This window comes from Manis javanica, chromosome 1 (genome assembly GCF_040802235.1).
Source record: "Manis javanica isolate MJ-LG chromosome 1, MJ_LKY, whole genome shotgun sequence".
Taxonomy (NCBI): Eukaryota; Metazoa; Chordata; class Mammalia; order Pholidota; family Manidae; genus Manis; species Manis javanica.
In genome coordinates, this window is record NC_133156.1 from 155,332,528 (window position 1) to 155,353,681 (window position 21,154).

The window sequence follows — 21,154 nt, forward strand, 5'->3', positions numbered from 1 at the left end:
AATATACAGAAATCTGTTGCATTCCCATATACTAACAATGAACTAGCAGAAAGGGAAATCAGGAAAACAATTGCATTCACAATTGCATCAAAAAGAATGTAATACCTAGGAATAAACCTAACCAAGGAAGTGAAAGACCTGTACTCTGAAAACTACAAGACCCTCCTGAGAGAAATTAAAAAAGATACCAATAAATGGAAACACATCCCATGCTCAGGGATAGAAAGAATTAATATTGTCAAAATGGCCATCCTGCCGAAAGCAATCTATAGATTCAGTGCAATCCCCATCAAAATACCAACAGCATTCTTCAACAAACTAGAGCAAATAGTTCTAAAATTCATATGGAACCACAAAAGACCCTGAATAGCCAAAGCAATCCTGAGTAGAATAAAGCTGGGGGATCTCACTCCCCGACTTCAAGCTCTACTACAAAGCCACAGTAATCAAGACAATTTGGTATTGGCACAAAACAGAACCACAGACCAATGAAACAGACTAAAGAACCCAGATATAAACACAAGCATATATGGTCAATTAATATATGATAATGGAGCCATGGATATATAATGGGGAAATGACAGCCTCTTCAATAGCTGGTGTTGGCTAAACTGGACAACTACATGCGAGAATGAAACTGGATTATTGTCTAACTCCATACACAAAAGTAAACTCAAAATGCATTAAAGACCTGAATGTAAGTCATGAAACCATAAAACTCTTAGAAGAAAACATAAGCAAAAATCTCTTAAATATAAACATGTGCAACTTTTTCTCCTTGGGCAAGGGAAACAAAAGCAAAAATGAACAAATGGGACTACATCATGCTAAAAAGCTTCTGTACAGCAAAGGACACCATCAGCAGAACAAAAAGGCATCCTATAGTATGGGAGAATATATTCATAAATGACATATCCGAAAAGGGGTTAACATTCAAAATATATAAAGAACTCACACATCTCAACACCCAAAAAGCAAATAACCCTATTAAAAAATGGGCAGAGGATATGAACAGACACTTCTCCAAAGAAGAAATTCAGATGGCCTACAGGCACATGAAAAGATGTTTTATCCCTGATCGCTAATTATCAGGGAAATGCAAATTAAAACTACAATGAGAAATCACCTCACAGAAGTTAGGATGGCCAACATAGAAAAGAATAGGAACAACAAATGCTGGCAAGGATGTGGAGAAAGGGGAACCCTCCTACACTGCTGGTGGGAATGTAAACTAGTTCAGCTATTGTGGAAAGCAGTATGGAGGCTCCTCCAAAAACTAAAAATATAAATACCATTTGACCCAGGAATTCCACTCCTAGGAATTTACCCTAAGAATGCAGGAGCCCAGCTTCAAAAAGACATATGCACCCCTATGTTTTTCGCAGCACTCTTTACAATAGCCAAGAAATGGAAGCAACCTAAGTGTCCATCAGTACATGAATGGATAAAGATGTGGTATATATACACAATGGAATATTATTCAGCCATAAGAAGTAAAGAAGTCGTACCATTTGCAACAACATGGATGGAACTAGAGAGTATTATGCTCAGTCAAATGAGCCAGGCAGAGAAAGACAAGTACCAAATGATTTCACTCATCTGTGGAGCATAAAAACAAAGCAAAAACTGAAGTAACAAAACACAACAGACTCACAGAACCCAAGAATGGACTAACATTTGCCAAAAGGAAAGAGACTGGGACAGGTGGGTGGGAAGAAAGGGAGAAGGAGAATAAGCAGCATTATGATTAACACACATAATATAAGGGGACACGGGGAAGGCAGTATAGCACAGAGAAGACAAGTAGTGACTCTACAGCATCTTATTCCACTAATGGACAGTGACTGTAATGGGGTATGCAGTGGGGACTTGATAATAGGTGGAATCTAGTAACCACAATGTTACTCATGTGATTGTATATTAATGATACCAAAATAAAAAAAAATGTATTTGAGCACAGAGAACAAGCAGAAATAGGAAGGAGAAAAGAATAAATGTTGATTGGATTGAATAGAATCCAATTACCTGGGTGAATTTTGTTTGGGAACAGTGTTTTAAAGTTAGCTAGTAAATTGAACTATGGTTTATAAATAAAATGATATATTTATACATAAAAAAAAAAATAAGGTCGTAAAGGAAAGCTAGTGAACTGGGTGCTGCTATCCTACACTTAGGGTCAACATTTTGGAGACGAGACTGTACCTTCCAGCCAGACAGGATGCCAGGCTACTAAACAGCGACTCCTATACCGCTAACCCAAGGTTCCAAGTGATTTCCAGGGCTGAGGAGTTTCTGTTATACAGCGATACCATTCTGTCCACCAACTCTTACCACTGAACCACTGGATGTCACAAACCACTTGCTGTACTGCAACTACATGCTAGACACACACGAGCACATTTCTCATACAGTTATAACTTTCCTCAGAACCACTTATCCATTTGCATGTTCTAATGCAGACTTAACCTTCCCAGCATCAACTTGGAACGAGCCTTTCCTGGACTGGAAGCACCCGAAGGCGGTCCTGTTTATACCGTGCACCCCATGCAGTGCACAGAAGGCTCCGATTCATACAGACTCAAGACCACAGACTGGGCAGATGAGCTGAGGCCCCGTGAGGTTTCTAGACCGGAGGTGCCCATGGTCAGCTTCACAGCTCCTCAACATGAGCACATGCTAAAACAGGACGAGAAGCCTCAATTTTGAGCCAGGTCCCCTGAGAACTTACATTTTATGCAGCCGACAAATCAAGGCTGTAGTTACTGTCCCTTTACTAATGTAAAACTGACTGTGCAAAAGGAGCCCTTAAGGCCACAGTGGCAAGTACTCCACCTTTTAAACAAGAAACTGCATGCTTACCTTTGGCGCTCAGTTATGAGAGATGAATAGCAAACTGTACAACTCCTCGAAAGGTGAACTGTTAGCTGATTAAACCCGGGAAATTATGGAGCTGCAGGAATTCTCCAAATTCCCAACTCCACCTCAAATCTCAGCAGAGAATTATGGTCTCACAAATCACTTGTACAAAAGGAACATGAAATCTGAAAAGAAACAGAAAGAACTGAATATTAGGACTGCTGTTTTTCTTTCTTAAGTAACTGCTTGAGAAGTAAATGGTAATTTGCCCGAAACCAGTGTTTTTAAGACCCCAGAAAAAAGTTGCTTTGTACCTACTGACCTTTACTCAAACAAAAACGCTGGTATCCTTGTCCACCTGTCAGCCCTGGTTAGCTCTGAGGCAGACTTCAGGGAGGCCAACCACATGCACGTGGTGGAGGGGACAGGCAGGGAGGGTGGGGACAGCGGCCATAACCGAGGCACCCAACCTCCCAAGTCTGTTCCAGCCTCCTCCACACCACCCCCACCCCCTTCAAAGCCTGCCAAAAGGGAGGCTGCCTAGGGGACAGGAAGCAGTGTGGGAGCCTAATGAGGGAGGAGGGCTGCAGAGGGCATGGACATTATGCAGAGACGCTTCCTCTATGGCACTGGCCATTTCTGAGAAAGGCCACCCACCAGATCCATAGCCTGATGCTAAAAACATCCCAGCAGGAAACTGGTAATAATATCCCAAAACTACAGGAAATTCAGACAAGGGAAGCCTGACAGAGGTGACTTGCACGCCGCTCTGCATTGTTCCTTCATGTCATTACACATGGAGAACTATTTTCAGTCCTTGCCTAACGTTTCTGAAGGGACCCTAAAGCTCGGTGGATCTCCAAGTAAGTTCACTGACATTTTTAATTACATTTCAAACCCAAAGGGGATCTGTCCTGACAGTTCACTAAGAGATGATCTATTAATTTATCCCTGGCATGATTATGACCCAAAATACTAAAAACCCATAGTAAAATCGAGTTCTATTTTGGTCAAATAGAGAAAGATAATTCAAGTAAGGTGATCATAACACTGTTATAACATTAAGTTAATAAATTTCGATAAAAAAACTAATTCCTGTGAGATGATCAGCTATATAAGTACATTTTTCTGATAATATTCCTTTCTCTTAAAAAAAAAAAAAGCAGTTCCTGTGTGGTGATCTCCAATAGGTTCTTCACAATGGTATAAAGGTCATATCAAAGTGTGGGCAAAGGGTTTGTTTGTGTTTATACAGAGGATCAAAGCCTAATTTGGCTACCCAGAAAATGAATTAAGATATGATATGAAGAAGAACCTCCAACATCAACATTCTCTGGAAGAGTCATTCCAGAAGATGATCATCAAAAAACTTCAACAAAGATCCTGGCACTGTTGCAGTTGTAGCTGCATTCATCCCACCGGTTCCTGGACTTGCCATTGGAATGAAGAAGAAGATATCTAAGCTGGCCTGTGCATACAGTAAAACAACAAATTTGACTGGATCTATACTGTCAGAACTCAACCAAGAATTAGGAGAAGTGCAAGTGGCAGTGCTCCAAAATTGTGCGACTATAGACTATCTACTGTTAAAAGAACATATGGGATGTGAACAGTTCCCAGGAATGTGTTGTTTTAATTTGTCTGATTTTTCTCAAACTATTCAAATTCAGTTAGACAATATCCATTGTATCATTGATAAGTTTCACAAATGCCTAGGGTACCTAACTGGTTTTCTTGGTTTCACTGGATATGGCTGGTAATTGTAGGTCTGCTTTTGTTATGTATCTGTATTCCTATTCTGTTAATGTGTGTATGCAATTTAATTAGTAGTTTGTTAAAACCTACACATACTTATGTTACTCTACAAGAAGATATGTCAAAGAAATAATTGATCTTCCCATGTTTTCTTTCGTCTGCTACTTCTATAGCTTTTCTTCTTCCTTCCTAATTACAACCCTTTAGTAGAATTCGTGCCTCCTATCGAAAATTACCGAGTATCATAATTCTTCCAAGTGGTAAAGATACCTCAAGACAAATGCTGGGCATAGAAGCCACAAGGCATAAATCTGCAAAGAAGTAAAAAGCTAACCTTTTCAAAGAATATTGCTTCTCTCTCACTTACCAACTTTACGTTTCCCTGTATGGCCCCAGAAGATGACTGGTTAGCCAGAGATGGGTAAGATTCCTCAAGGGAGGAACAACCTAAGACAGGCACAGTAGCAGGGGGGCCATCAGGTGAGAAATTGGGGATCAAGAGAGGTGAGGCTTAGAACTCCACCCCCCCTGTTTTGAGAGAAATCTTCTGCATCTGTGGATGTTTTGTTGCCCTTGTCTAGCTCGGATTAATACTTAGTCTATAGGCACAGACATCTACATTTGCCGTCTTACAGCATTAAATTATGTTTCCTACCTTTTATCTTGCATCTACCTACCACTTCAGCATTTTATTAAAAATAATAATAATAAGGGAGAAATGTGGGATTCACATATAAATCAAGTATAAAAATCAAACGAATAATCATATCTGACTTGATTGTTTATAGTTCATGATGCGTGATCAAAACCGAAAGTTTCTGTGATATGACTGCCCTTGCACTGTTCACCACGTCAGAACTTATTCACTATGTAAGAACTTGTTCACCATGTAAGAACTTGTTCGTTATGCTTCAGAAGATTGGAGACTGTTGAGAATTAGGCTTGGGGTTGATTAACGATTGTGCATTGAGTCCCGTATATATAATTTTATTGTTGTTAACAGCCATTTGATCAATAAATGAGATGCCCTCTCAATAAATAAATAAATGAATAAATAAATAAATGAAGATTTACATATGTAAAAATCTAATTCCTTTTTATGCATATTCCAGCATTATTTTAAAGGCTGGAAGATTTATTTGTTTTTTACTGTATGACTTCTTACAAGGAAAGGGCGATGACCAAACGCAACAGGAACCCTGGATTTGGACAAGGTGTTAGCTGTGTGCCAGGACAAGGACACCAGCTTTCTGCTCAGTCTTTACAGCAAAATGACAGGGTCTCCAGAAACGGAGTTCCCCTATCTGGAGTCAGGTCTGCTGGCCTTACACAGGCCGCTTACTGAGGAGTGTCACCAACCCTAGTCATGCCCACAAATGCTACCACCTCCACATTTGTCTCATAGGGTTCTCCTAGATGTAAGCTGTACCTTTAAATTTTGAACTGAAGAGTGAGTTTGCATGGAGGCAGAGCCCCCTGGCCTTGGCTATTCAGGTTATGCAAACACAGGCCTCCCTTGCAGGCAGCCTGTTCTCACCAGAGGTCTTATTTATTCCTCAACATAACCTCCCAGGATAGCTACAAGGATCCACATTCTCACGTGAGTGAACTTCCTCTCCTTATTAGGCTCTCGAGTTGGGAGCACAGGCCATGACCCCAAGAGCAGACCTAATAATGCCAGGGCAACTCACTCACAGCCCAAAGCCCAGCGCAATGGGCTGGACCCAGAAGCCCAGAGCTTTGACATGAAAGATGGAAAAACCAGCTGGAACCAGCAGGATGCAGACGAATGGATGACAGGGTTCTCAGTTCCCTAAAGGTGCTTGGGGGAAACACAGCTAACACCTTGTCCAAATCCAGGGTTCCTGTTGCGTTTGGTCACCTGGGACTCTAGTGAGAAAACCGGAGGCTGCAATGTTTTCCTTGAGAAAAGCATTTCAGTGGCAAACTGCTAGTGCATTAAGCATGCACCTAAACAGGAATAAACAGAGTGATCCAAACCTCTTTTTCTGGATTTGGATGAAGTCTGCCCACTGCTTATGTTTAACACGGATTACTAACTTAGGCAAAAGCTCTGTTGACGACACGCATTTCACATCAGGTCTTCATTACAACCTGTGACCTAAGCCCACCAGGAAAGCACACACAGCAAGCCACCTCAGGCTGCAGATGCCACAGGCACAAGGTCAGCTGGGCCACAACCACGCCCACAAGCTTGTTCAAGGATGCTCTGCGCAGCTCACTTCAGGCAAGGGCTGCATGGAACCATGCACCATGCGCACATCCCCTTGGAAATGAAAGGAGGATGTAGGAAGACAAAGGAATGAATATTAAAGCCAAATTACCAGATACCACATTTATCCACATTAATTTGGACACCCAATAATACAGTTCTACCACTGCAAAACCCAAGGGATGATGTGAATTCTCTGGAACACTTTTCTTTTTCTCAACTACATTCTGGCAAACCGAGGCCACAGGCTGGGGCTTTCCCCTGTCTCCAGGGGGCATCTGGCTACAGCACCTACTTTAACGGTGAGACTCTGGGCTTGCGTCTCTCGGCACCTGGGTGGGCAGGCCAGGCTGCAGTGCCTGCCACACCAGCGCCTGCCACCAAGGTACCCCCTCGCGAGCCGTCCTGGTCCAGAACATTCCCAGAGCTGCCAGCCACGGGGCCAGTCCCCATGCCCTGTGGGTGGCCCTGGGCTGTTTCCTCCAAGCCTTAGTGTGACGTGGAGGTCCATGCTCATGCCCATTACTTAGATGCTTTTGCTCCAGCAGAGTCTTACAGGCTAAGAGGCGGGTGTGTGCCCTCTGCAAAGGGCCGACAGCAGGGGGCCTCTTGGGCATGGTATGAATGGACACCACTGCTCTCCCTGCTTCAGAGTGGACTGATGTGCCTGAAGACTTAATTCCCAAAGGCTAACGTATGAGTGCTCAGGGGATACCAGCTCTTTTCCCCAGTTCACAGCACTAGTGACAGCAGGGAGAGGAGAGCCTGTCCTGGTCCCAGTGGGCCAGTCACACTGGTGCACGCCCCGCACTGTGGCCTCAGCGACCTGCACTGCACCCTGGGAGGGGAATCTCATCCATCAGCTCAGGAGCCAAGCTGCCAGCAGTCCCACAGCCAGCCTGCAAACCCACCCCTGTCTGGTCTCAAAGCCCTGACATGCTTTCTCCTCAAAAAGACCACTGCTAGCAGGAAAGAACCTTAGGACTCAAAGATCAGCAGGCACTGCCATCTAGAATACCTGCTATGCTGGGAGCTCCAGCCTCTGAAACCAAGCAGGGACGGTGTTATGCTGTGTCAAAGCACCAAGCCCACAGACACCACCTTGATTATCCAAGCTACTGTTTTCCTTAGATGTTCATGAATTAAAAAAGGAATTATTGAATAGCATTATCTGCCTGGGCTAAATGAGCACAACCTAAAGACTGCATGCAGGGTACATCACGTGCCACCACAACCAAATCTTACTTACGCAAAACACACCAGACCCCGATCTGTAGATGGAGCTAAAGGCAATTGTCTTTTTTCTTTAATTTAAAAAGAAAAAAAAAAAAACCACATGACTATTCCAGGCTTCGGGCTCGCAAATGCCAAAAGCCTGTCCTGCCCTTGGCTCCTCCTCCCCCCTGCCCAGACCAGCAGGCACCCCAGTGGCCTAGGGGACGACCAGTGCACCAGGAACAGGGGGTCCAGCTGGGCAAGGGCAGCACGGAGACGGCATGCTTGCTGACTTCTGGTAGGACTAGCCACGTTCCACTCCCATGGCATCATTTGGTGGGCAACTTTATTCAAGGGGGAAAGTGCTGGTTTCAGACACTGAACAAAGCCACATAGATAACTCCCTGCATGGTCAGACTGACCTGCAAACCTGGTCCTTCCCCCCACGGGCTGATACTGAGCAGTTCAGAAATGCTGATCGGCCTCACACCCAAAAGGCTTCCAAGATGACCTTAATTACCTTTTATCAGATTCTCCACCAGAGCTTAGCGAGTAAGCGAGACCACAGCTGATTTCACAAATCTCACAAATTCTCACTGAAATTAGGATTTTGACTCAAGATAAAGATGTCCTGAGTAGGACGAATACTGTCTTTCTGCTTTGGGCTGGAATTATATTAGCTCTAAATGATAATGCTGCTTAGCAGTTGACTATACCTGTTTGTAAGTTGATTAATGAAAATGGAAAATTAAAAAAAAGGACTAATTTCTAACTCCCTGAAGAGCCTCCAAGAGACATCACATGTGGCTGAGGCAGGTGTTTGGGGAGGAGGGTAACTGGTCAGAATTTAAATTCCGAGGGGTCTATGTTGTGAAATAACGAGCATTATTTAACATTCAAGTATTCCAGGACTGAGAAAAGCACAAAAATGCAAACAGTGGGTCACCCATATACAATGAGACCAGAAAAGGTTACAACAGGGTTCCAGGCCTGGCTCGGCCTCCAAATGTCCTCTGTGCTTCTGGGCCTGCTTTGGCTCAGTGCACCCACAAAGTGGCTCTTCAACTGCAGTAGCTCTGAGGCACATGAGAATGGACTTGATAAGTATCAATAACTGATGATGTCATACCACTTATTTAGCAAAGCTTATTTTAAATACTACAACAAAGAATTCATATGGCAAATCTTAAGATGGATTTCAATTTTACAGTCTGCCTATAGATAGCAATTTGATGAGTAACAACATTTCCAATAGTTTGCAAAGATTTTTGTTCAGATACTGGATGCTAGCCTTGTAATATGTAACAGTTCTCCATTGTCCAAAAGGTCCAACGTCTTAAGGGCTTTCCACCAGCCAAAATCATAGTTTTCAGAATCGACATAAAAGTCTTCCTCTACATCTCAGTGCCTTAACTAGGCGATCTAACTACACTTAACATCGTTAAAAGATCACCAGCATTCTTTATTAAGCATCCATAGGAATTCATGTTGTCCAGGTACTTACACCAGTAAAAAGCATACTGACAAAATTAAACTTTAAACACTAAGACACGCTACTAAATAAAGCACGTCTTTGAAAAAGGAAGACACAGGCACACACACACTCTGAATTCTCATCTGACACAATGCAGGCATACTAGCTGATCCACAGGTTCTCTTCTGACTGTGAATATGTGTAAGCATTATCTGATTATTTTGCTGAAGTTTCCTGCCTGTGTCTCCTCTTACCTACCTCTCTCTCCACACCTCTCTCTTTCTCTTTCTCTGGGACACACACACACACACACACACACACACACACACACACACACTCACTCTCTCTCTCTCTCTCTCTCTCTCTCTCTCTCTCTCTCTCTCTCCCTGCAGTCCTCCATTTAGGCTCCACACTGAAGAAGTCCTCCTGTCTAGAAAGCCCACTGTCTCGTCCCCTCTTCGGGACACCCCCCCCACCCCCCGTCAAACTCTGCGGCCTCCCCGCCCCTCCTCTCCCCAGGCTTGGTCCTACTGTCTCTCCAGAGGCTGCTCAAGTTCCCTCGTTGGTAAGAGTTCCAGGAAGCCTCCAGGGTCAGTTTACACCACTCTGGGTTTGAACTGTGTCCCCCCAAATTCCTATATTGAAGTCCCAACCTCTGGTACTTCAGAAAGTAATAGTATTTGGAGATAGGATCTTCAGCGACGTTTAGTTAAAGGAGTGGCTGCTCATGTAATGACTGGTGTCATTTTAAGAGGAAGCAAAACTACTAGGGACAGGCAAGTGCCAAGGGTCAGCACATGAAGAGGTAGCAAGGGGGTGCCCTGCACGTAGGGAGACAGGCCTCAGGGAAAATCAGTCCTGCAAGCCTCTGATCTTGAGCTTCCAGCCTACAGAGCCGAGAGGAAATACATTCTGTCGTCCGAGCTGCCTATGTGTGGTGCACGGTCACAACAGCCCTGGCAAACTGCCACATGTCCTTACCAGAAAGCCCACCCGTGCATTTCCACCACACACAGCACGTACCAGAGGACTTGCTGGCACCCTAAATGAACACAGGAAGGAAGGAACAGCAGGAACCAGCCACCAGCCCACCAGACAGCTCACCATGCACCTCCCAGTTTCCTTCCTCCTGGGCACAAGAGGAACAGATTTGCCAGTTTTCACATGCCTATTCTTTTTCTAAAATACAGTTTAAATATTGCCACCTCTGAACATGGTCCTGATTCCCCTACCCATGAAGTTTTGCCTTCTCTCCTGTGCAAAGCCCTACTGCAATATTCAACCTAGTGAACAGAAGTATCATATTTTGCATTTTAATGGAGATGTCTAACCACATGGAAAAGCACAGACCATATACCTCCCCAGGCACCTTAATACCCAGCCTCAGCAATTACGGACCTACAGCCAACCCCTGCCCCCAGCCCTCACTACATGATTTTCATGCAAATCCCATACAAAATTTTATCTGTACAGCACTTCAGTGTGTGTCATCAACAGATAAGCACAACTCCATTAATACACCTAAGATAATTATTAATTCCTTAATTAAATCTCACATCTAATGTTTCAAGTTTCCCAATTTCCTCATAAGTGTCTTTTTATAGCTGGTTTATTTTAATCAGGATCCAAATAACGTCCACAAATTAAAATTTCTTGTATGCCTCTTATGACACTTCAAATCTATTTTAATGATAATTTGTTGAAGAAACTGGGACAAGTGTCCTGCAGAATCCCGGCATTCTAGTCGTTGTAAATTCCATTTTACATGTTCCTCCAACCCTGGCATTTTCAGGAAAAGGGCAGTTGGTGCTAAGGGACCTGAGAGACAGGAGGAGACTTTCTCAACAGCAGGGACCAAGGACTGAGCATGGGCTTGGACGGGGAGTAAACAATCCGTCAATGACTTAGTAAATGACAGAACAAACTGGGAGTGCTGATGTGGCGTCCTCTTCCTCCTCCCCCTCTTCCCCCCCCAACCCTGCCCCTCCTCCCCCTCTTCCTCCTTCCCCTCCTCCTCTTTCCCATCCCCCTCCCCTCCCCCTCCTCCTCCCTTTCCACTGCTCCCATTTTCAAGCAGCATCTCCCCAGGGCCAAGGGCATGGCTTGTCCTTCCCAAAGTAAGAAAAAGTGCCACTCACCTTTCCAACTGGAAAAGACACAAAAATTTAAGGCTAAAAGTCATAAAATAATCTAAGCAATGAATGTTAGTTAAGAATATTCTTCTGCTTTTAAGAAAATGGTTTCAAAAAATAACTGTCTTGTGAGGTTGATGAGTGCTGAGCAGGGGCTTAAGGTGGCAGGTTGCACAGACGGACACTGTCACACAGCCCAAGGAAGGCAGCATTTCGTGCTCCCAAACTGCCCTGTTGAAAAACATTTGACACTGAAGTCAAACTGTATATGGATATTACCTGTATGATATAAAACAAATTTTTCCCCTACAAAGAACACATCTACTGTTTTATACAGATCTAAAGATTTTCCCAGAATCCTGAATTAATCAAATCAGAAACCTCAAAATTTTATTTCCCTTCCCTTCAACTATAACACCCTAGTGTCATTTTAGAGTCACACATTAGTTTTAGAAGGAAAAACACCAAATCTGCTTAGCCTGGAGTTGACACGTATGTGCATCACAAGACAGGAACATCCAGAGAGCCATTCAGTGGGCACCTGGGTCCTGATCAACTCAGGACAAGACCAGGTGAGGGGCTCCAGGAACACATGAAGATTTTAATATTCCAGGGATGTGATGAGTTCCTCAGATCCCACCTTTGCTCTAGATCACATCAATGGCCTTTTAAGAAACCCGAACAAGACTCTGGACATGGGGGTAGGGGATGCAGTTTTTATAGAAATTAGAGGAAGGTAATGGGTTAAAAAAGATGGGGAAGAGCCCATTGCCTTTGGCATCTGTGAAGTTCCTGGGAGTGTAGAGAACAATTAAGCTCTGGAGCAAAAGGTTGAGAAAGACTCTGTGGGAAGGTTAGTAGGCTGTTTGTTTTAATTTTGTAAATTACTGGTAACTGAGAAGCCTCCTACAGAATGGACTTACTTCCAGAAACTAGGGGGAAAAAAAAAAACCCCTCACTGCCTGTCATCCTATTTCACTTCTGATGGATACTGAATCATCTTGATTTATTTCCCCCATTTTTGAGTAGAGGTGATGCTCACATATTGTAGTGCCCCATAAATGTATTCCAAAAAATGTAGAATGAAAAGTTGAGTAAATCAACTTTTCCCATAAAAAAGCTAATAGTAAAAAACTTACAACAAATTCACGATTGCTCCAATTGAACAGAAAATGCAGTATCACTGTTTTCAAAGTGTATTAAATTGCTTTGGAGAATGCCTAAAGTGGTCAAAGTGTGTTCACCACACGTTTCCCAAATGCCAGATCCTTTCACACCTCCATGCCTTGTTACTTCTTTCTCCGCATGGGGAACTTTCTTACTTCTCCAGCTTCCCAACACCACTGCCCAGCCAAATTCAACTCACCACTCAGCAATGAGCTCCATTGTTGTCTCCTCCAGGACATCCTGCAGCACGTCTCTTTTATTATCATGAAATTCCTGTAGAAATCACCCCTTCATAATCATAAATTCTACATTTAAAGGCTACTTAAGATAGGAAGAGCCTCTGGGAAGGGACCTCCGTGTGTTGATGTCCATATGGCTTGGCCACATGGCAGGCTGTCCATAAAATGATTCTTATCAGACATTTATTATCCAATAAACTTCCTTAATGATGTCTGTAAATTCTGCTGAAACTGTCCAACACCCTGCGGCACTGTGCCAAAGGACCCAGAATCCTCTGCTTCCAAAGTTCAATCCGAGAGACCCCAAAATTCTTTATTCAATTCCTTACACTGTGCCCGAGCCAGTTCCATACAGGTGAGGAGGTAACTACACCAAAACTGGCTCCACTTACGAAGAACATTTCTTAACTTTGGCATCTGTGAAGTCCCTGGAGTGTAAAGAACAATTAAGCTCTGGAGCAAAAGGTTGAGAAAGACTTTTACTATAAATTAGCTTTTTCTTGAGCATTTCATTGATTAAATTAGAAATAAGCCAATGAGAAGGACTAAATCAAAGAGTATTTCGAAATTCTAAAGCTCAAAAATACATATCTATGACTTTCTATGGCAGCTGCCCAATTAATGCCATCCATAAAACCATTCAAATGCTGTGTGGGGGCGGAAATCCAATTAAGGCATTTCTGTCTCAATGTCCCCAAAGAGCCTCCCGCTGAGCTCAAAGTGGAAATAATCATAAATGACAGATTAGCCGTGTAAGCACTTCCGAAGCTGAAACCAGACAAGAGCAGGAAAATCTACATGCCCAACCTTTTAATTGGGCACAAAGAAAAAATATTTCAATACCATCTGGCAGAAAGTCAGACCCATTTCCATGTCCAGCCAGCTCTCAAATAATCCTCATCCAGTGTCGGCATCAAAGAAAAGCTTCTGAACAATTCATTTACACATCATGAAATGATAAACTTCAGCTCCATAATGCAATTTTGTGCTCAAAGGAAACAGAGTCAAGAGATTTCAAGCATTCTCTGTATTCAACAACCCCTTATGGAGGACATCCTGAAACTTCACAACAGCCTCTGTATGTAATCTGCTCCATTAAATATGCAAGCAAAGCCAAATCCTTGAGATGCTGAGGGACAGGACAGATCCAGCTGATGAGTTAAATTTCCTCTTCCCCTTGCAACCCATTACTCAGATTTGTAACTTGGCAAATACAGAGTACAGCAGCTGAATTCATGAGTGTTCTAACCCTGCTTTCTAGAAATGGAAAAGGGATTGGCCTGCCTATTTATTCCAAACAGATCGCACCTGAGACCTACTAAATCAAACAACCTGCAGTTTGTAAAGCTCCTAGGTAGTTATGATGCCAGCCCCTGGTTAAGAACCACTATTGTAGAGTAAAAAAGAAAAAATGAAGATGGCCCAATTCAAGAACTCTTATCTCTGAACCCTCAATACATACAGAAGAAAACTAACACAGGAATGAGGGTGGCCAACCTATGCACATGATGGATCTGTTTTAAGCTGGATGCAGATCCCAGATCTCCATCTTACCAACTACATGATGCTGTGGCTGCTACTTAGCTTCAGAAACTAGGTTTCTGTGGAGACGTATCACTCACTCACGAGTAGAATGAAAGCCACACTCAGTGACAGTGCTTGCACACCTATGCACAAGCACTACATATGTCAGGCGCAGCACAGACACTGTTCTTAGGGAACTCAGTCTAGGGAGGGGCCAAAAGCAGAGATGAGGTCACACAGCAGCAGTGCCTCATTTGCTACAGGAAAACTCACCTATAGAAAAAAAAGCTCAAGTTTGCTAGGTAACTTCTGAAACAGATGGGTGCTATCCAAAATATCTGCTAATATCTGCCTTGGAACTTAAAAATTCTAAGGAGACGAAATGTGTATATTATAATATATATTACCATTAATAGTTTCAGATAAAAAAATAATGTATCCTGGAATAGAAAGTAGGTCTATTCTCACTTTCCTGAGACTATACATCCAATAGTTAGAGGAACTACAATGTCTTTTAGGACCCCTTCTCCAAGCAAAACCTTCCTCTCTAGAAAAATGACAAGTTGTCCTAGTCTCACTGTCCAAATACTATCTTCCAGACAGACAGCAGGTTAAGTCACCCAACAATACCTTTTGAGCCACTGCAAGTACACTGGGTGCGAGGCACAGAATGGAAGACAGATACATGCTTTGCCCTCACAAAGCAGACAAACAAGTGGATGGTAAGAGCCCAAAGGGTGGGATTTGGGATGCTATGCATAGAGCATCACCTGTCACCTCGGTTCGTGACACATGGAGGCAGACGGGGCTGTCCACTGCAGTCAGTTGAGCTGGTCCATGGGTGGGGGAAGGAGAACCCCACAGGAGATAAGGAGACAATGGCTAGAAGCTTCTAAAATGATCACGGTCAGAAGGGGGCCCATGGCAAGACTTAAGGGACACACTTCCAAGTGGGTCTGCCTTTATGCAGACACCCTGCTGAGATCCGGGAGAAGAGATGTGGGCAGGCTGGACACTCCCAGCTTCCTTTTCCATTTAGTAATCTGTTTCTTTCCTGATTCTGCCTTTTCCCCCATTTAGAAAAGTAGAACATCTGCCAGCTCCAACCTCTGGCACCCCAAGTCTCTTTCAAACATATGAAAAGATTAACTTTATATAAAATAAATGTATCCTAAAGTCACACTAAGATATCACCAAGCACCCATCAGACTGAGCTCAGAGATGGGGTTCATGTTAACCTCCCGTTCTGGTAACTGTACTGTGGCTATCTGAGATGCTAACATTTGGATGAAGTTATACAAGAATTCTTTGTACTATTTTTGCAACTTTTCATAAGCCAAAATTTATTTCAAAAGTGAAAGTTTAAAAAGTTGTTTAAATGTTCCATGTGCTAACAGGGCACACTGGTGAGGCTGTGGGGAAACAGGTACCCTCCTCTGGGTAATACAAGCACAAAATCACACAGCTCTGCAGAGCGATGGGGTGGGGCACAGCCAAATGGGAACAGACGAACTATGCATCCACACTTAAGACAGTTAAATCAATTACATTTATACTGGAGTACTACTCACACCTAAGACAAGAACGTGTCTGAAGTTCTAGAAAGGGAAAATTTCAAGAATACACTGTTAACTCAAAAAATAAGAACACTTTCCATTTTCTCCCAAATGTACTTACCTATGAAGAAACTTAACTACTGCTTTTTTGCCTGGTTAAGCTGCCAAGTATACACCTGCCATCTATCTTCATTATGGTGAGATTCCTTATTCATATGAAGGTAATTATCAGCTTCTCCATCTCAATAAGCCATAAAAATGTTTTTAATCCAAGCTATACAGATCCTTGGGGAACTTCACTATTCCTATCTGACAATATAAAATGGAAGCATTTCACCTTTCATTTCTTCTCCCTAAATCAGTACCCAAACTCTAAGGCTACATTTTACTAAATTTAGATATAATTCACATGACATAAAATTCACCAAAGGGTGTAATTCAGTGGCAGTACTTATTTTTAAAAATAAGCAATGGAGAGATCACTTAACAGTATAAGAAAAAAGGGAAGAAAACCAAATGACTCTACTAACCTAATACGTGGGTATTTCCAGAACATTCTGAACATACACACAAGTAACCGGGACACTTGCCTCTGGTGAGCCCATCTGGGAGCCCGGGATAGGAGGAATGCTTCCCTTGATGTTGGGTTTCAGCTGCCCTCTTTTTTTTTTTAAACTATGCATTACTCTTTCACATAAATTTTTTTTTTGACATAAATAGAAGTAAATCTTACAACAGGCTAACCTTAATCCCTACTCCTTGCACAGAATATTCAATCCTATACATTTTTGTTTAGAAACACATCTCGTGGACGTAGGAGACAATTTAATATCGGCTCTGAAATAGATGGATCACAACAGTAAATTAATTAAATTGTAAGTATAATTTTGTTCTCTTAGGATAACAACTGCATCAGATTCACACAGCTAGTCATCCTACAGTCAGACCTTTCTTAAAATGATTAAATTGCTGAAAAATCTGTGGTTAGTGCCAGGAGCTTTACGAAGTTATGAAAACATAAATCAATGAGTCCACACCAAATTACTGACAGTTCTTCAGTGCCAAATTACAAACTGGTTTTCCTTTCCAGAAGCATCCTGCTTCTACGGGAAGGCAGAGGCCGACAGGATTCCACGATTTAAAGCTCTGTTTTACTGATTACAGTTATGGAAGACTTGGCATCTGCTCCAGGGCCTAACTATGGGGGAATCGTAATGACTCCCATCACAGCTGGGAGTCACTACAAATCCCATGACTCCTGCCTTCACCATTACTGCTGTCCTCTATCGGGCCTGACGAGAACTCCAATGGCGAGAACCCGCATCACTCCCCATCAGCCCTGGGCCCCACACACTGCCCTGGGCTGGGTTTCCCTCCCAGGGGTAGTTAGGAAAGCCCCTCCCACTTACCACAGAGCCTGCTGGCTCCCTGCACGGAATGCCCATTTGGCTCCATGAAGACCTGGGAACAACATCTGCCTGTGCACTGCACAACCTGGGGGAGCCTGCAAGTCCCTCTGCGGCCCAGAGCCCTGACTTCCACGCTCACCACCCAGAGAGAGCACAGGCTCTTTCACTCCTGTGCAGGGGGAAAAAAATTGACCAAGAGTTCAGAACCTGTCAATATTTAAAGGTTCTCCCAAAAATAACTAGTATAAAGGCTGAAATAGGGGTGAGATTTTCAATGTTTCTGAATTTGGCAAGAGAAAAAGGCTTATAAATCAATGCCAACCTTTTCCTTGGGGAGGCGGGGGCAGACACTGAAAAAAAAAAGGCTGTGGTGTCAGATGAAAGATAGGAAGCTTTTGTATCTTAGGGGAAGGCGACACCTACTTCTGAGAGATGGCCCTCCTAACCCTGTAACACATCTGCACCCCACCTGGCTTCAAACTAACCACAAATGAGGGCTGAAGCTCACATGTAAAATGTTACCAATAGAATTTATCCCATAAAACCAACTCCTAACAGGACTGAAAAACCTGTCAACTGTCATGACTAACATCTGTAACTGTTCTAATATATTTTGTTTCCCCAGAATCAAATTATATTGCATTTCAAGGAGAAATGCTGATAAGTTTTTTCCAATTCATTTAATTTACGTGAGAGAAAAGTGAGGAAGTACAAGAGGGAAAAAAAGGAGGAAGAGCAGTGATGTTAGGAACTTCCGGAATGACAGTGAACCACTGGATACTTGGCTTCATCACCAAAGGCATAAGGGGCAACTCCAACTTCAGGCCGACAAGCCCCCACGGGACCAGTCGCTGTCCGCGTGAACCATCTGCTTTCCGCACCCTCTCTGCACATGACCAAGTGCCACTAAGAGCGCTGCCGACGCCCCCTCAGGGACCCCTAGGTGAAAAGGGGAGCGTGCCCCCTTTCATCCGTGTCACATGAACACCATGAGACTGACTTATTCACTCCTCTTTATGGTTGAAATTGAGTATTTCGTAAGGGAGATATTGAAAGTACAGAGACAAAAAAAATTTACACAATCCCCAGTTATCCTGGATGTCATCAATGACAAAATAGCTTCACATCAGAGCAGCAAAGCTGCCAACCTCCCCACTGGTCACCTACAGTCACATGTGCCTTTGAATGATAACCTTTGATAAACAGATACTATGTCAAGATCAGCCTTGAAGCCACAGCGCCCAGAATGCAGCCAGCACATCAAAATTTAAAGTTCAATCACTTTAAACCATCCGGCTGGTGTTCCATGCGCATACAGCTAACAAGACATCCTGCTCTCCTGAGACCTGTAATAAAGCAGAATATGCTTCCCCAAAGCTCCCTGGTCACACATGATATGTACAGAGGAAGCCAGAATACAGCTTTCACGTGATGAATGACTGGTGAAGCATGCATCACTGATGCTCTCACGTCTTTCATTTTAAATGACTTCCATCTTCCTAAACTCCTACATGTAAATATCTAGTTTTACTGAAAAAGTAGGAAGAGAAAAGGAGGGGAAGGAAGAAGGAGGTGTGCCAAGCTGTGAAATGCCTAGCAGAAGCTGAGAGGGTTTCTCACTAGCAGCACCCTGGCTTTTGGGGCCAGGTAATTCTTTGTGGCAGGGCTGTCCCATGCCTCGTGGGCTGGTTAGCAGCGGCCTCCACCCTCCCTCAAGCTGTGGCAATCGGACATCTTCCAGACATAACAGTGGTTGTCAAATGTCCCCTAGGGGATGAAATCACCCTGGTTTAGAATCACTGACTGTAAATGAAATAGACTGCTTTTTATTTTAACACCAAAAATTAGACAGGAATATTCATGTATTTTGTAACTATTATAGAATATGATTAAAATATTTAGGTGGAAGTTGCTATAATTACTCCTTCCAAAATAACTGAATAAATAGGCACATTCAGTTGAATTCAATGTCATTATCAACTACAGTTACGATTTGTTATATAATTAGAAGACAACCTTTAAACTCCACTTTGGTTAAGGTATTTAAAGTATGCTATTGTTTATTTTATAAAATGAAAAATATTAAAAACAAATATATACCTATGAATATATGTGCTTGCCTTTAAAAGCAATAAACAAAAGGCGGAAGAAAAAATAATTGTTTTAAGAAAAGTGATGGGTAGGGATAGAAATACAAAATCAGACTTCTCTGGCTACACTTCTTGCCTCTCTTGAATGAGATAAATGGTTTACATAATTATAAACCAGTATTCTTTCTTTTGAAGTCCTAAAAATCAAAAGCAGGATGGAAACAAATCAACCAAATCATAAATCGAGCTGTTGGTATAAATACGGAGAGTAATCATTCTGAGACTGAAACACAGTAGTTCCACTATATTTCCCCAGTGGAATAAACCCTATGCACAAAAATACCATCAGCTATTTACAGGACTCACATTGTTGGTAAAAATATTGGTAGTTATTCTAAACATTTGTATGATGTTGTACATAAATAAAATGGGATAATCAAGCAAAGAAGCAATTATGTTAATGTTCCTAGAGACAAAAATTTTTTAAATAGATACAAATATAAAATCCAAAAAGGAAAATATCTTATAATTCTAATTTTGAATGAGAAATACCAGGGAGAATTTTTTATAATAGGTCATGTTAAAAAATGAACCAAAACAAACCCAAACCAAACCACCTTTGTCCACTGAAAAGGCCCAGACACGGGAGCAATGAGGACCCCAACTCCTACAATGTGGTCCCCAAATGCCATTTCCTCAGGGAACCATGGTCTTTGAGGAAATGTGAAGATTCAGGCCTTGGGGTGGTGGTCGGGGCATGCTGGAAGGAGCCTGCAGCCCGCAGGCTCCTTGCCTTCTGTGGCGACATCTCAAGTGCTGTGCAAGTGCGACTGTAGGACATCAAGCAGCTAATGCAGGCAGCCAGGGCCATCTGAGTTGCACCTAGGATGTCAGCTACAATGGATGACAGTGCTTCAAAATACCTTAAGTCATGGGCTCGCAACTTCTCTAAAAGTAACCAACCAAAAAACCTCTTTGGTGGCTTATTCTGGGAAGCAGAACTACTTATTCTGAAAACCTCCAATCAAAGCTCTATGGCCCCATATAAAGGTACCTCAGGGTAACTGCTGCCATGTCCTCACCTGAACACGGAAGGAATGGCAGCATCAGAAAGTCACCATTTTGCAGTCCTGATGAGTTATGGATGGAGACTATGACCCTCAAGGCTGCTCACATGTCCTCCTCCTGATGGAAGCAAGACACCAACCCATGAAATAGGCTTGTCAGAAAATCATCACACTAGAATCAGCTCTAGACCTGGCCAGCAGTCACAGGAGCATGTTCAATGGGGATCCAGCTAGCAAAGCACAGCTATGGGAAACCCAAAGGACAGGAGGTCTAGTTTCTCCAACTAATCAATCTGCAATGGGGAAAAGAAAAGGCGTGCACACTCGAGAGGGGGTGGAGAGATCAGCATCATTCAACTGCAGTGTATGAGCCTTACTTGGATCTTGGTTTGTACAACCAAATTTTAAATAAAAATATTGAGATAGTTGGGGAAATA

General features: G+C 42.9%; 1 protein-coding gene across 5 annotated transcripts in view; it reads right to left on the reverse strand.

Moving 5' to 3' along the window:
• Positions 1 to 21,154, reverse strand: part of NCK2 (NCK adaptor protein 2) — a 137,939-nt gene that overhangs the window by 64,988 nt on the left and 51,797 nt on the right. For 4 of the 5 annotated variants that reach the window (XM_037015519.2, XM_037015517.2, XM_037015515.2 and 1 more), the window contains one exon: positions 2,860 to 3,041. The exons of the other annotated variant lie outside the window; for it this stretch is intronic. The gene's annotated coding sequence lies outside the window, so the exon portion shown is untranslated. The remainder of the gene's footprint in view (positions 1 to 2,859; positions 3,042 to 21,154) is intronic. 5 annotated transcript variants of the gene reach the window in all.